At 44.3% G+C, this 14704-nt stretch overlaps 1 protein-coding gene across 8 annotated transcripts in view; it reads right to left on the minus strand.

Annotated features, from left to right (window-relative positions):
- The window catches only part of DTNB (dystrobrevin beta), a 113641-nt gene extending 103523 nt beyond the window's left edge, over positions 1-10118 (minus strand). For all 8 annotated transcript variants that reach the window (XR_012318331.1, XR_012318330.1, XM_073673663.1 and 5 more), the window contains exon 1: positions 9964-10118. The gene's annotated coding sequence lies outside the window, so the exon portion shown is untranslated. The remainder of the gene's footprint in view (positions 1-9963) is intronic.
- Between the last annotated feature and the right edge of the window lie 4586 nt (positions 10119-14704).

The raw sequence follows: 14704 nt of genomic DNA on the forward strand, positions 1-14704 counted from the left end.
CCTATGTACAAGAATATAACTACTATAATACTGCCCCCTATGTACAAGAATATAACTACTATAATACTACTCCTATGTACAAGAATATAACTACTATAATACTGCTCCTATGTACAAGAATATAACTACTATAACACTGCCCCCTATGTACAAGAATATAACTACTATAATACTGCTCCTATGTACAAGAATATAACTACTATAATACTGCTCCTATGTACAAGAATATAACTACTATAACACTGCCCCCTATGTACAAGAATATAACTACTATAATACTGCTCCTATGTACAAGAATATAACTACTATAATACTACTCCTATGTACAAGAATATAACTACTATAATACTGCTCCTATGTACAAGAATATAACTACTATAACACTGCCCCCTATGTACAAGAATATAACTACTATAATACCGCTCCCATATACAAGAATATAACTACTATAATACTGCTCCTATGTACAAGAATATAACTATAATACAGCTTGGTTCTGCAGTGTTGGGTAGAGGACAGCAGAGCTGAGGATATGAGGCCGCACAGGAGAATGGTGACTGCAGCTCTGGTAGTGACTGGTGCACAGGGCATGTTGTACTGGTGTTGCTGGGGGCTGTGGGATGAGACGTTTCCTCTTTTGTCACTTCCTCCTGGTAATTACATCAGATGCAAGATTTATAAAACGTTACAAACATGGAATAAGTAAGAGCCGCGGTGTGTGTGTGCGCGTGTGTGGGGGGGTCACTGTCATCGTCACCTTCTCTGCGGATGCCTCTGTCCTGAGCCCACCACCAGCACAGACAGCCCTTGAGATGACACAACATGGTAGACAAGACCACGCATGGCGCCTACTTCTCCTCATCCTCCTACATTGTGTGCACAGCGGCTGTGCGATAAGTCCCTGGACGGTGGGGACCTCTCCTTTCTTCGCCTCTGTCCTCACACCGGATATCGCGGGTTTTGTGCCGATTACAAAAGTAAAGTAATTTCTATATGAAGCAATTATAGCGACAGAAAGAGTGCGGCTGATATCATTCTTCAGTATCAGCATCTCCTCACCTCTGACAGCTATTCAAGAAAAGTATGTGAACCTCTGCCGACACCGGTCTTACAAGGCACACACTATATACACATCAAAAGTACACTATATATACACACAGAAAAGGAATTACAACTCCTTAATATGGACCAAAAGTAATTGGACAATTATCTCAGGTCTTTAATGGGCTGCATGGGCTTTTCCCTTGTTAATTCGTAATCAATTAAAGCAGGTAAAAGGTCTGGAGCTGATTCCAGGTGAGGCATTTGGATTTGGAAGCTGTTGCTGTGAACCCACAACATGCGGTAAAAGGAGTTCTCAATGGAAGAGAAACAGAACATTAGGCCAAAAAGAGAAGTAATCCATCAGAGAGAGCAGAAATGTTAGGAGCAGCCAAATCAACAGTTTGGTATATTCGGCAAAAAAAAACAAAACGCACTGGTGAGCTTCCCTGGACAAACTCAGAAGATAACAGTGGTGGATGGTCGCAGAATCCTTCCCATGGTGGAAGAAAAACCCCTTCACAACATCCCCCAAGTGAAGAACACTCCTCAGGAAGATGGAGTCTCAGTATCTAAGTCCACCATAAAGAGAAGAAGTCATGAGAGCAAATACCGAGGGTTCACCACAAGGTGCAAACCATTAATCAGCCGGAAAATAGAAAAGGTCGGATTAGACTTTGCCAAGAACATCTCAAGAACGCCCAGTTCTGGAAAAGCAAAACTAAGATCAACCTGTACCAGAACGATGGAAGAAGAAAGTCTGGAGAAGGCTTTGGAGCGGCTCCTGATCCTCGGCACGTCCTCTGTAACACATGGCGGAGGCGGTGTGATTGTGCGGGCATGCATGGCTCCCAATGGTACCCGGTCACTAGTGGTTATTGATGATGTGACTGAAGACAGAAGCTGCCGGTGAATCCTTTGTGTACAGGGCGATACTGTCTGCTCAGATTCAACCATATGCAGCAAGCTTGATTGGACGATGCTTCACAGGACAGACGGACAATGACCCAAAACATCCTGCGAAAGAAAAGAAGAGGAATATTCTGCAATGGCCGAGTCATCACCAGATCTCAGCCCATCGAGACGCATTTCACAGGCTGAAAACAAAACTGAAGGTAGAAAGAGTCACAAACAAGCGAGAACTGAAGTCACTGCAGTAAAGGCGGCAAAGCCTCACACCGGAGGACACCAGCGATGGTGATGTCCATGGCCTCCAGGCTTCAGGCCGTCATTGCTGCAAAGCCTCACACCGGAGGACATCAGCGATGGTGATGTCCATGGCCTCCAGACTTCAGGCCGTCATTGCTGCAAAGCCTCACACCGGAGGACACCAGCGATGGTGATGTCTATGGCCACCAGGCTTCAGGCCGTCATTGCTGCAAAGCCTCACACCGGAGGACACCAGCGATGGTGATGTCCATGGCCTCCAGACTTCAGGCCGTCATTGCTGCAAAGCCTCACAACGGAGGACACCAGCGATGGTGATGTCCATGGCCTCCAGACTTCAGGCCGTCATTGCTGCAAAGCCTCACACTGCTGGACCCCAGCAATGGCGACGTCTATGGCCACCAGGCTTCAGGCCATGATTGCTGCAAAGCCTCACACTGCTGGACCCCAGCGATGACTACGTCCATAGCCTCCAGACTTCAGGCCGTCATTGCTGAAAAGCCTCACACGGGAGGACACTAACGATGGTGACGGCAGTGGCCTCCAGACTTCAGGCCGTGATTGCTGCAAAGCCTCACACCGGAGGAGACCAGCGATGGTGAAGGCCTTGGCCTCCAGACTGTTAAACACGAGCATTTTATTTATGGTAAAGTGAATTTGTCCAATTACTTTTGAGCCCCTGAAATGAGGAGGCTTTGTAGGAAAATGACAACAATTTCTAAACATTTCACGAGATATATTTTGTCATTGTGAAAACTTAAAATGCATAAAGACATCTCCACAAAGGGGAGATGTCAGAAAAATATTAAGAATATCTCCCTCCCAAAACCCCTCTTCATCCCCCCTCCCCTGTAGTATTGGTCAGAGGAGAAGAGCTGACAATCCACTATCTGTCTGTATGCAAATTAACACACACATTAGAAGTGCCTTGTAAGCGAATGCTAGCACAAAGGATGCTACCAACCCAATTAAAATGCGAGGGTAGTTTCCACTGACGCAGGCCTGCGATAATTTACACCTGGGTGAGGAGGAAAGCTCGTTTAGGCTTCAAACACACTCGCAATAACCAGAACAATTCCCAGCTGCAATATGCAGCCAAGCCAGCGCCGATACGGAATATGAAATATCTCAAGTTCCATACGTCCGATAATAATGGGACCTATATTTTTAGTGGCAGTGTCAGCCAAAGAACAATATGCTTATTTTCCCGTAGCTGTGAGCCCCTCTGGGAGCTGTAACGCAACAGTACCAGAATAACAAATCGCAGCTACGCCATGTGTGGTCTCTAAAGAAAGCTAAATTCATAACGGAAAATATGACGTCACTTGCAATATTCTATGATAAACCAGCGATAAGATATTGCAGAAGCCAGCTATTTTAAAATTGTGAAGGATGGAGTCCAGCCCACATGATGTCATCCCAGGGGGTGTGTGGGCAGGTCTCCCCCTTCGGCATAAAAGACCCCACTGAGGATGGGTCAGTATTCATTGCCGGGGGGTATAAATTCTATGAGCAAAGGATCCCGTTCGATAACGGTCAAATCAAAGTGGGGCGTCTCCCCCTTCAGCTAAGCTGAATCGTCTCTGCGATCTTATAGCAAGTTCTCCTTTAATCCTTATTATTTTGTGCAACTGCATATATATTTTGTCTCCATTTGTAAAATCTTGTATATTTTTCCTAACATTGCCTCCCTTTTGGATTAAATATAAAATTTAATAGTCCTGTTTCTTTTGTCCTGTAATCGTTCCCTCCCCCAAAAAGCCATATACGCTACCAGAACGCAGGCGTACGAGCAGGCCTGTATTAGATTTCAAACTCGGTCGGTGGTGGCAGCGAGTAATAATAAGAGGGTTACCGTGAAGCTGGCAGTGACCGTACTGGGGTTGGGATCTGGAGGGGTGTACGCCATACGCTCACAGGGCGCTTGCCGATACCTATGTAGTGAGTAATCAGGGTCGTGTGCTCGCGAATCCCTGCTCAATCCTGACAAAGTGACGACAGCGGTGAGATATTGTGTGATATCCCCGGTGTCATCTCTGTGAATCCCTGACAGGTGATATCACCCTCACATTGAACATATGGGATTAATTGCGGCTGGGGAAGAGAGAAACTAATTTTAAAGAAGGAAGAGAGAAACTAATTAAAACAGGGTAAGTAAGAGAGCCGACATGGCCATCTCCATTGAAGTAGGGGCCTTCTGCAGTGGCCAGGTAATTACATCAGGAGATATCCTCTGGGAAAAAAACAACAACACTGAAATTCTTTTACAGAGGCAGGGAGGTATACTTTCAAACCAAGGAGCTTCCTCTGATCAAAGCACAGCTCCTAGGCTTTTTGGAGCCAGTGATGAATATTGGGGTCTGCATCGAATATTTTTGGGTTGTCATGAAGGGACAAACAGTGTATTCACTCGAATCACCGTAAGGCCATTTTAACACCTCCAACTTAATAATGGGTAAGACAGATGATGTGAATCATGCCATGTTTCACCTGTATACAAAGGTAAAAACACGATAAACATGACAATATCTACCACCTGGGACCTCCGGGGGCGAAGATATCCTGTAAGCTGGGTTTCTCATAAAATTGTGAAAGATCCAGCACATCCCACAACCAGCCCAAATACGAGCCACCAAGGGGAGGTGTGTGGGCGTAGCCTTGAGTTAATAAAAAACAGTATTTGGGTTTGAGTCTATGTTCATTCGGGAAGACACAGTTCTCTGTGACAGTGTTCCATTTTCCTAATCTTCCCTCCGCTAAGCTCTGAGCCATTCCTGCAACATCAGGTTTAGTACTTCTCTTTCGTTATTCCTTTTTATTTAAACTGTATATTTTTTTTATTGTTTATTTCACATTTTGTATCAAAATGTATATTTTTATTAAAACACTGCCTATATTTCTGGATTAATTATATTAAATGTAATAGCTTTGCTCCTCGTGTTCTATGAACCGCACCCCTGAAGCTATACGCTATCTGTAACGGGTGTCCAATCGGCCAGTATAAACGACTGGTGGCAGCAACTATTAGTGGTTCATATTTTTGTTATTACGGAGCTGGCAATGACTGCACTGGGGTATATACATATATTCCATGCGTTAGAATTGGAGGTGTATGTACCATACGCTCACAGTGAGTTCCCAATAACTGGCCTAGTAGTGGAAGCAGCCGCGGCCTCGTCCATCACTCATCAGACAATCGCATAATTGCCCTGACGGCAGCGGAGTTGCATCTCCTTGACAAACAGGTGGCAGCGGTGGGATCTGCACGACCTACCCCCGGCTGTGTATCTTTGACATATTTGTTCAACCCCTTTAATTAATGTATTAATATTTAAATAATATTTCTCCCAGAAAATTATTGCAATTTCACATGCTTTGTTATACAGATTTATTTCCTCTGTGTATTGGAACAACACAAAAAAAACAGAAGAAAAAAAAAAGACATAATTTCACACAAAACCCCAAAAATTGGCAAAGCTTGTTGGCACCTTCAACTTAATATTTGGTTGCGTCTTTTGGAATAAATAGCTGCAGTCAATCACTTCCTATAACCATCAGCTTCTTACTCCTCAGCCGGGATCTTGGACTCTTCTTACAATTTGCTCCAGGTCTCTCATATGTGAAGACGTCTTCTCCCAGCAGCAATTGTAAGATCTCTCCACAGGTGATCAATGGGATTTAGATCCGGACTCATTGCTGCCACTTCAGAACTCTCCAGCGCTTTGTTTCCATCCATTTCTGGGGGATTCTTGAAGTATGTTTGGTGTCATTGTCCTGCTGGAAGACCCATGACCTAGGACGCACACCCAGCTTTATAACACGGGGCACTACATTGCCACCCAAAATCCTTTGGTAATCTTCATGATGTTTTATACACAGTCAAGGCCCCCAGTGCCAGCAAAACAACCTCAAAACATCTGACCCTCCACCATATCTGACTCTAGGTACTGTGTACTTTTGTAGATCTCATTTTGTTTTTGGTAAATAGTAGAATGATGTGCTTTACCAAAAAGCTTTATCTTGGTCTCATCTGTCCACAAGACGCTTTCCCAGAAGGAGTTTGGCTTACTCAAGTACGTTTTGGCAGACTGCTGTCTAGCTTTTTTATGTCTTTGTGTCAGAAGTGGGGTCCTCCAGGGTCTCCTCCCATAGCGTTTCATTTCATTCAAATGTCCAAGGATAGTTCTTGCTGACACTGATGCATCCTAAAAAAGCCAGCTTCTTTAGCAATGACCTTTTGTGGCTTACCCTCCATGTGGAGTGTGTCAATGACTGCCTTTTGGACATCTGTCAAGTCAGCAGTCTTCCCCATGATTGTGGAGCCTACTGAAACAGACTAAGGGACCTTTCTAAACGCATCGGAAGCCTTTGCAGGCGTTTTTTGTTAATTATTCTAATTTACTGAGATAATGACTTTTGTGTTCTCATTGGCTGTAAGCCATAATCATCAACATTAACAGAAATAAACACGTTAAATAGATCCCTCCGCGTGTAACGGCTCTATATGACAGATCCCTCCGCGTGCAATGGCTCTATATGACAGATCCCTCCGCGTGCAATGGCTCTATATGACAGATCCCTCCGCGTGCAATGACTCTATATGACAGATCCCTCCGCGTGCAATGACTCTATATAATAGATCCCTCTGTGTGTAATGACTCTATATAACAGATCCCTCCACGTGTAATGACTCTATATAACAGATCCCTCCGCGTGTAATGACTCTATATAATAGATCCCTCCGCGTGTAATGACTCTATATAATAGATCCCTCCGCGTGTAATGACTCTATATAATAGATCCCTCCGCGTGTAATGACTCTATATAATAGATCACTCCGTGTGTAATGACTCTATATAATAGATCCCTCCGTGTGTCATGACTCTATATACAGTACAGACCAAAAGTTTGGACACACCTTCTCATTTAAAGATATTTCTGTATTTTCATGACTATGGAAATTGTACATTCACACTGAAGGCATCAAAACTATGAATTACCACATGTGGAATTATATACTTAACAAAAAAGTGTGAAACAACTGAAAATATGTCTTATATTCTAGGTTCTTCACAGTAGCCACCTTTTGCTTTGATGACGGCTTTGCACACTCTTGGCATTCTCTTGATGAGCTTCAAGAGGTAGTCACCGGAAATGGTCTTCCAACAATCTTGAAGGAGTTCCCAGAGATGCTTAGCACTTGTTGGCCCTTTTGCCTTCACTCTGCGGTCCAGCTCACCCCAAACCATCTCGATTGGGTTCAGGTCTGGTGACTGTGGAGGCCAGGTCATCTGGCGTAGCACCCCATCACTCTCCTTCTTGGTCAAATAGCCCTTACACAGTCTGGAGGTGTGTTTGGGGTCATTGTCCTGTTGAAAAATAAATGATGGTCCAACTAAACGCAAACCGGATGGAATAGCATGCCGCTGCAAGATGCTGTGGTAGCCATGCTGGTTCAGTATGCCTTCAATTTTGAATAAATCCCCAACAGTGTCACCAGCAAAGCCCCCCCCACCATCACACCTCCCCCTCCATGCTTCACGGTGGGAACCAGGCATGTAGAGTCCATCCGTTCACCTTTTCTGCGTCACACAAAGACACGGTGGTTGGAACCAAAGATCTCAAATTTGGACTCATCAGACTAAAGCCCAGATTTCCACTGGTCTAATGTCCATTCCTTGTGTTCTTTAGCCCAAACAAGTCTCTTCTGCTTGTTGCCTGTCCTTAGCAGTGGTTTCCTAGCAGCTATTTTACCATGAAGGCCTGCTGCACAAAGTCTCCTCTTAACAGTTGTTGTAGAGATGTGTCTGCTGCTAGAACTCTGTGTGGCATTGACCTGGTCTCTAATCTGAGCTGCTGTTAACCTGCGATTTCTGAGGCTGGTGACTCGGATAAACTTATCCTCAGAAGCAGAGGTGACTCTTGGTCTTCCTTTCCTGGGGCGGTCCTCTTGTGAGCCAGTTTCTTTGTAGCACTTGATGGTTTTTACAACTGCACTTGGGGACACTTTCAAAGTTTTCCCAATTTTTCGGACTGACGGACCTTCATATCTTAAAGTAATGATGGCCACTCGTTTTTCTTTACTTAGCTGCTTCTTTCTTGCCATAATACAAATTCTAACAGTCTATTCAGTAGGACTATCAGCTGTGTATCCACCAGACTTCTGCACAACACAACTGATGGTCCCAACCCCATTTATAAGGCAAGAAATCCCACTTATTAAACCTGACAGGGCACACCTGTGAAGTGAAGACCATTTCCGGTGACTACCTCTTGAAGCTCATCAAGAGAATGCCAAGAGTGTGCAGAGCAGTCATCAAAGCAAAAGGTGGCTACTGTGAAGAACCTAGAATATAAGACATATTTTCAGTTGTTTCACACTTTTTTGTTAAGTATATAATTCCACATGTGGTAATTCATAGTTTTGATGCCTTCAGTGTGAATGTACAATGTTCATAGTCATGAAAATACAGAAAAATCTTCAAATGAGAAGGTGTGTCCAAACTTTTGGTCTGTACTGTGTATATATATATTTTATATATACACACACATCGCACACACTATACATCAGGTATACAGTATATATATATATATATATATATATACATACACACACACACACTATATACCGTATGTATACACAGTATATATCGCGCACACGCACACACACACACATATATACACACACTATACACACACACTATACATCAGGTATACACTATATATATATACACACACACACACTATATACCGTATGTACACACAGTATATATCGCACACACAGTATATATCACACACACACTATATACCGTATGTATACACAGTATATATCGCGCACACAGTATATATCGCACACACACTATATACCGTATGTACACACAGTATATATACACACACACACTATATACCGTATGTATACACAGTATATATCGCGCACACACTATATACCGTATGTACACAGTATATATACACACACACACTATATACCGTATGTATACACAGTATATATCGCGCACACAGTATATATCGCACACACACTATATACCGTATGTACACACAGTATATATACACACACACACTATATACCGTATGTACACACAGTATATATACACACACACACACTATATACCGTATGTATACACAGTATATATCGCGCACACGCACACACACACACATATATACACACACTATACACACACTATACATCAGGTATACACTATATATATATACACACACACACTATATACCGTATGTATACACAGTATATATCGCACACACACTATATACCGTATGTACACACAGTATATATCACACACACACTATATACCGTATGTATACACAGTATATATCGCACACACACTATATACCGTATGTACACACAGTATATATCGCACACACAGTATATATCACACACACACTATATACCGTATGTATACACAGTATATATCGCGCACACAGTATATATCGCACACACACTATATACCGTATGTACACACAGTATATATCGCACACACAGTATATATCGCACACACAGTATATATCACACACACGTATGTCCAGGCTGTGCGGTCTCCGCCGTGTGCGGCAGGTGATGGCTCTGTGGACTGTACCAATAACCCTTGCTAGGGGGCACACACCGGGACGCAGGGTGATGGGGGGGTGCAGACATAACGGGATGTACCACTGCGCGGACAGGGGGGCGGGCGCACATGCAGCGTGTGATGGAGGCGCAGATCCGCTCTCAGCTTTTCTCACCTTTCTCCCTTCCCGTTCCCCGGTGCGCGCTCTCTCAACCGTTTGGCACCGTCCGCGGGCGCGCTCCCTCTTCCTGCCAACCCCGGAGGCGCGTTCTGTACGCGCGTTCATGTAAGCTCCGCCCACTCCTGCTGCCAGTACGTGGTGCGTGCAGCGCGGCCGTCGCCATCTTTAGTACTGGCGGCCTGTGCCAGGCTGTGAAGTCCTTCTCTGCTTATAATGTGTCAGGTGGTGTCAGCAGTAAAGCGCTCCCTCCCTGTCACAGCAGCTGTGCACTGTCCACAGGCGGGGAGGGGAAAGCAGGGAGAGTCCTCTACTAATAGCCCCTCCCCTAGTAGCTCCTCCCCCGAGTAGCCCCGCCCCTGCCTAGTTTTCTTTTTCATTCTTGCTCTGTACAGAGGGGGCGCTGTTCCCTGACTGTTGCTGGGAGCTAGACTATGTTTTTTACCTCCATTTTCTGCGACCTGTACCTTTTTTGTTTTTCAGTCCGTGGGGCGCTCACCGTCCGGTCTATATGTGATGATTCATTTTATACATTTCTTTATTTTTGATTTGGGAAAAGAGATGAAACTTTTATATGTTTGTAATGTTTTTTATACATTTTTTACATTTTCTCTTTTCTAGTTATTCCCCGGGATGGTGACTGCTTAGAAGCAGCCGTCCCCTGAGGCAGGCGCTGGCTGTACAGGGCGGCCGTCCCCTGAGGCAGGCGCTGGCTGTACAGGGCGGCCGTCCCCTGAGGCAGGCGCTGGCTGTACAGAGCGGCTGCTCCCTGAAGGCTGTGGGGGACATCATACTGTGTGGGGGCATCATACTGTTTGGGGGCTGTAATAACATCATACTGTATGGGGGGCTGTGGGGACCATTATACTGTGTGGGGGCTGGGAGACATCACACTGTGCGGGGGCTGTGTGAACATCATACTGTATAAGGGGCTGTGGTTGACATTACACTGTGTGGGGGCTGTGTGAACATCATAGTGTATGAGGGGCTGTGGGTGAAATTATACTGTGTGGGGGACATCATACTGTGTGGGGGCTGTGGGGACATCATACTGTGTGGGGGCTGTGGGTACATCATACTGTGTCGGGGCTGTGTGAACATCATAGTGTATGGGGGGCTGTGGGGGACATCATACTGTGTGAGGGCTGTGGGAACGTCATACTGTATGGGGGGCTGTGGGGGACATCATACTGTGTGGGAGCTGTGGGGACATCATATTCTATGGAGGGCTGTGGGAGGCATCATACTGTGTGGGAGCTGAGGGGACATCATATTCTATGGGGGGCTGTGGGGGACATCATACTGTGTGAGGGCTGTGGGGACGTCATACTGTATGGGGTGCTGTGCGGGACATTATACTGTGTGGGGGCTGTGGGGACATCATACTGTATGGGAGGCTGAGGGGACATCATACTCTATGGGGAGCTGTGGGGGGACATCATACTGTGTGAGGGCTGTGTGGACATCATACTGTTTGGGGGCTGTAATAACATCATACTGTATGGGGAGCTGTGGGGGACATCATACTGTGTGATGGCTGTGTGGACATCATACTGTTTGGGGGCTGTAATAACATCATACTGTATGGGGGGCTGTGAGGGCCATCATACTCTATGGGGGGCTGTGGGGGACACCATACTGTATGGGTGCTGTAGTGTCGTCATATTGTATGGGGTTTGCGGGGCCACCATACAGTGTAGTTGTAGGAGAGTGGGGATATCATTCTGTGTGGGGTCTGTTTTTTGGAGCATCACACTCTATTAGTCTCTACTCTACTGTCTCCTTCCCCGTTCCTGTAGAATGTAAGCGCCCAGGGGCAGGGTCCTCCTCCCTCTGTACCCGTCTATCATTGTTAGTTCTTTACTGTAAGTGATATCTGTATCTGGTATGTAACCCCTTCTCATGTACAGCACCATGGAATCAATGGAGCTATATAAATAATAATAATATACAATGTATCTGTAGAATGTAAGCCCGCAGGGGCCGGGTCCTCCTCCCTCTGTACCCGTCTATCATTGTTAGTTCTTTACTGTAAGTGATATCTGTATCTGGTATGTAACCCCTTCTCATGTACAGCACCATGGAGTCAATGGCGCTATATAAATAATAATAATAATATACAATGTATCTGTAGAATGTAAGCCCCCAGGGGCAGGGTCTTCCTCCCTCTGTACCCGTCTATCATTGTTAGTTACTGTAAGTGATATCTGTATCTGGTATGTAACCCCTTCTCATGTACAGCACCATGGAATCAATGGAGCTATATAAATAATAATAATATACAATGTATCTGTAGAATGTAAGCCCGCAGGGGCAGGGTCCTCCTCCCTCTGTACCCGTCTATCATTGTTAGTTCTTTACTGTAAGTGATATCTGTATCTGGTATGTAACCTCTTCTCATGTACAGCACCATGGAATCAATGGCGCTATATAAATAATAATAATATACAATGTATCTGTAGAATGAAAGCCCCCAGGGGCAGGGTCCTCCTCCCTCTGTACCCGTCTATCATTGTTAGTTCTTTACTGTAAGTGATATCTGTATCTGGTATGTAACCTCTTCTCATGTACAGCACCATGGAATCAATGGCTCTATATAAATAATAATAATATACAATGTATCTGTAGAATGTAAGCCCACAGGGGCAGGTCCTCCTCCCCCTGTACCCGTCTATCATTGTTAGTTCTTTACTCTAAGTGATATCTGTATCTGGTATGTAACCTCTTCTCATGTACAGCACCATGGAATCAATGGCGCTATATAAATAATAATAATATACAATGTATCTGTAGAATGTAAGCCCCCAGGGGCAGGGTCCTCCTCCCTCTGTACCCGTCTATCATTGTTAGTTCTTTACTGTAAGTGATATCTGTATCTGGTATGTAACCTCTTCTCATGTACAGCACCATGGAATCAATGGCGCTATATAAATAATAATAATATACAATGTATCTGTAGAATGTAAGCCCGCAGGGGCAGGGTCCTCCTCCCTCTGTACCCGTCTATCATTGTTACTTACTGTAAGTGATATCTGTATCTGGTATGTAACCCCTTCTCATGTACAGCACCATGGAATCAATGGAGCTATATAAATAATAATAATATACAATGTATCTGTAGAATGTAAGCCAGCAGGGGCAGGGTCCTCCTCCCTCTGTACCCGTCTATCATTGTTAGTTCTTTACTGTAAGTGATATCTGTATCTGGTATGTAACCCCTTCTCATGTACAGCACCATGGAATCAATGGCGCTATATAAATAATAATAATATACAATGTATCTGTAGAATGTAAGCCCCCAGGGGCAGGGTCCTCCTCCCTCTGTACCCGTCTATCATTGTTAGTTCTTTACTGTAAGTGATATCTGTATCTGGTATGTAACCCCTTCTCATGTACAGCACCATGGAATCAATGGAGCTATATAAATAATAATAATATACAATGTATTTGTAGAATGTAAGCCCACAGGGGCAGGGTCCTCCTCCCTCTGTACCCGTCTATCATTGTTAGTTCTTTACTGTAAGTGATATCTGTATCTGGTATGTAACCCCTTCTCATGTACAGCGCCATGGAATCAATGGAGCTATATAAATAATAATAATATACAATGTATCTGTAGAATGTAAGCCCGCAGGGGCAGGGTCCTCCTCCCTCTGTACCCGTCTATCATTGTTAGTTCTTTAGTGTAAGTGATATCTGTATCTGGTATGTAACCCCTTCTCATGTACAGCACCATGGAATCAATGGCGCTATATAAATAATAATAATATACAATGTATCTGTAGAATGTAAGCCCGCAGGAGCAGGGTCCTCCTCCCTCTGTACCCGTCTATCATTGTTAGTTCTTTACTGTAAGTGATATCTTTATCTGGTATGTAACCCCTTCTCATGTACAGCACCATGGAATCAATGGCGCTATATAAATAATAATAATATACAATGTATCTGTAGAATGTAAGCCCGCAGGGGCAGGGTCCTCCTCCCTCTGTACCCGTCTATCATTGTTAGTTCTTTACTGTAAGTGATATCTGTATCTGGTATGTAACCCCTTCTCATGTACAGCACCATGGAATCAATGGAGCTATATAAATAATAATAATATACAATGTATCTGTAGAATCTAAGCCCGCAGGGGCAGGGTCCTCCTCCCTCTGTACCCGTCTATCATTGTTAGTTCTTTACTGTAAGTGATATCTGTATCTGGTATGTAACCCCTTCTCATGTACAGCACCATGGAGTCAATGGCGCTATATAAATAATAATAATAATATACAATGTATCTGTAGACTGTAAGCCCGCAGGGGCAGGGTCCTCCTCCCTCTGTACCCGTCTATCATTGTTAGTTCTTTACTGTAAGTGATATCTGTATCTGGTATGTAACCCCTTCTCATGTACAGCACCATGGAATCAATGGCGCTATATAAATAATAATAATATACAATGTATCTGTAGAATGTAAGCCCGCAGGGGCAGGGTCCTCCTCCCTCTGTACCCGTCTATCATTGTTAGCTCTTTACTGTAAGTGATATCTGTATCTGGTATGTAACCCCTTCTCATGTACAGCACCATGGAATCAATGGCGCTATATAAATAATAATAATATACAATGTATCTGTAGAATCTAAGCCCGCAGGGGCAGGGTCCTCCTCCCTCTGTACCCGTCTATCATTGTTAGTTCTTTACTGTAAGTGATATCTGTATCTGGTATGTAACCCCTTCTCATGTACAGCACCATGGA

This window comes from Phyllobates terribilis, unplaced genomic scaffold (genome assembly GCF_046119375.1).
Source record: "Phyllobates terribilis strain yellow unplaced genomic scaffold, ASM4611937v1 Scaffold_3__8_contigs__length_932513732, whole genome shotgun sequence".
Taxonomy (NCBI): Eukaryota; Metazoa; Chordata; class Amphibia; order Anura; family Dendrobatidae; genus Phyllobates; species Phyllobates terribilis.